Consider the following 3,195-nt stretch of genomic DNA (forward strand, 5'->3'; position numbering starts at 1 on the left):
GAATTAAAGTATAGAATAGTTACAAAAAAAACCTCGCCATGTTAAGAACGGGTTTCTAAATAATAACGTTATTATTTCAGCACGGTCCGATCCGTATTCTAATTATTTAACTTAATCCAATAATAATAAAGCAACAACAACGAAAAGGCTTTCTTTAAAATCAGCATCCCTATTTTGATTACATTCTCTTTTTAAACTTATGTACGTAAATCCTTCTTACATCTTTTTTATGATTGAAAAAATTAACACCGAGTTTCATATTTTTTGTCGTCTAGTCAACAGGACCGCAGAAAACCTTTTGAAAGTCTTTGTTCATGCAGGGGGGAGGGTGTGCTGGTCTTGAAGAAAACTGCAAAAAAAAAAAAAATAAAAAATAATATGCAGAATTTCTTTTTTAATTTAAGTAAAATTTGCGATGTTAGAATCAGGAAAAAAAGTCGAATTTCTTGTATCACATCTTTTGGAAAAATATTTAAAAAAATATAAAAACACGCACACACTTTGACTGACTGTTTTTAATAAGTATTTTGGGCATGCTACAATCAGCGGTTCTATGGTGTAATGGTTAGCACTCTGGACTCTGAATCCAGCGATCCGAGTTCAAATCTCGGTAGAACCTAATAAATGTTACTTTTAGTATCAATTACAGCAAAAATTAAACGAAATATTTTCATAATAAGTTAGAAACAAAATGTTGACTTAACAAACAGAACATGAGAAAAAAAAAAAAAAATCCCCCATGCTTAAACAAAACAAAACAAAACAACAAAAAAAAAGAACGGATGAAAGAAAAAATCTGAATTGTAATACAAAATAAGAAAGACAGGTATTTTTTTTTTATTAGGTCCCCCTCCACCTCCACAATTTTCTTTTAAATTACGACTTTAATAAGTTTTCTACTATGCTGAATACGGAAATCGCATTGAAATTTTGCAGAAATTTTATTTTATTTTATTTTTTTTATTATTACATTTTCACCCCAAACAAGGCGCATGCCACTTTGGTGTAGGGGGCTACTATCAGGGGCAGCAACTACTGGGGCAGTGGGGCAGGGGCACTATGTTGGGATTTGGGCAGCAAGATGTGGGTTCACGTTTCGTCGTTTCACTTGTTTATCGAGATATAAAATTTTTTTTTATGCATTGTATTCTTTGCCGGCCATCGTTTTTACGCGCGTGCGCGCCATAAACAAATCTACGCGCGTAACAAAGATGGCCGCCAAAGAATACAATGCATAATACAACTTTTTATATCTCGATAACTAATTATTTCTGCAACGGTTATTTTCGTATTCAGCATGGCCGAAAACCTTCAAAAGTCGTCATTTAAAAGAAAATTGTGGACCTAATCTGAAAATTTACCGAAAGCGAAAGACGCTACAATTTTTGGTGCTTGTTAAGATAGACTTTACAAATCATTAAAAAAAAAAATATGTCGTTTTAAACAAAAACAATATTACGTTTTTAATTGTAATAGGGTAAATTTTTACGACGTACCCCAACCCCAGTGTATTATAAACACCCCAACCTCCCCATGTTAAGAACGGCTTTCGAGGTTGGGGATGTTTATTCCGAAAACCGGTCTTAACATGGGGTGGTTGAGGGTGTTTATGCACCGTTGGAGCAGGTCGTAAAAAAATACCGAAAATAGTAATATCCAACAATTACGAAAATTCATCGAGTTATTTGGTAAAAATTGCATTTTTCATAGACATTAAACACACAGGGGACATAACTCTGAACGATTAATTCAGATTATTTGTTCATGGTTGCAATATTTGTTGTCTGTAGCGACAGACTTTATTTTACTAAAAACGGTACCTACAGGTTAATCAAGACATTAAAAAAAATTAAAATATGGAGAAAAAAAAAAGTTATATTGTACGCACCCGTTATGGAATGAAGTTCTCCGAAAAACAAAAAATCACTTAATTTGATCAAGTAGTTTTTTATTTTTTACAGAGGAAAATCAAATTTTAATGAGATCGATCTATCGTCGTCATTTAGCTGTTAACAGGCACGAGGAGGGGGTGCCTTTAAACAAAGAATTGCTTATAAAGGACCAAATGAAAAAAGATTAAAAAAAGGACACAGAAACTCTGTAAAATAAGCGACCCCCCCAATAAAAACAAAATTATTTTTCTAAGTATTTTTTTTGCTCATCTTTCAAAATAATCTCGTCAATTTTTGACGAACTTTAAGCGATGATTGGAGTTATCTCCACTTGGAAAAAAGATGGCCGCAACCAATCGATCTCATTAAAATTTGATTTTCCTCGGTAAAAAAAAACAAAAACAAAACAAAAACTGCTTAATCGAATTGTAATTTTTTTTTTTGCATTTTATTCCATAACGAGTACGTACAATATAATCTTTTTTTATTTTTTATTTATTTTTTAAATATTTTCAATTTTAATATCTTGCTTAAACTGTACAAGTACCCTGAAAACACAATAGTAGTTGTTCTACTCGATGAGTTTTCATAATTGTTGGATATATTACTATTTTCGACATGACAATTAAGTACGTAATATTGCTTTTTCTCAAAACGGCATATTAAAAAAAAAAATCGATTTGTCGAATTTATCTTAACAAGCGTCCAATTTTGCAATAAAACAAAAAAGTAATAAAGAAATACATTAATAAATGTTACCAAAGGCAAATTACTCTTCTACCTCCTATGGATAAGTTTATTTGTATTTGACTTATTTTAAAGCCTTTATTTACTTTGAAACACAGCTAGTGTCGAATCAGTTAGAACAAGAAAAAACGGCTGACATTAGTCAGTCGCTTGTGGAGTTTAGTTAATAGCTCAAAAATCGAAAATTATACAAACTATAGGTAGAAACCCACATAATAAATCTCACGGTGACGAATAAACGCTTTAAAATAAGTTAAACCACAGGTCTTCAGACTTGCTTAGAGCAGGACAGAGAGGGAAAGTTAGAGAGAAAAAGAAATGAAGAAATATTTTTTTTTTGTAGCACATGATAAGTTATAGCCGTAACAATTACCCACTAATATGGCATCGAGAAGCCCCACCAGAAACTACTGCATGGTCCAGAATCCATTCCCCAAATGGTAATACAACAGACCCAGTACTTTGCATCTGCTGATAGGACAGCCTCCTTAGTGGCTAATCCAAGGTTCAGGTTCCTGACTATCATTCGGATAATGGCAGCCCAGATAAAACGTTT

At 32.5% G+C, this 3,195-nt stretch overlaps 1 non-coding gene across 1 annotated transcript; it reads left to right on the forward strand.

The window, feature by feature from the left end:
• Positions 1-547: 547 nt before the first annotated feature.
• On the forward strand, positions 548-619 carry Trnaq-cug (transfer RNA glutamine (anticodon CUG)). Its single transcript has one exon. It is a non-coding gene; the product is annotated as a tRNA-Gln (tRNA).
• Positions 620-3,195: the final 2,576 nt, after the last annotated feature.

Source organism: Euprymna scolopes, chromosome 7, assembly GCF_053919585.1.
Source record: "Euprymna scolopes isolate OS-2025 chromosome 7, ASM5391958v1, whole genome shotgun sequence".
Classification (NCBI taxonomy): domain Eukaryota; kingdom Metazoa; phylum Mollusca; class Cephalopoda; order Sepiida; family Sepiolidae; genus Euprymna; species Euprymna scolopes.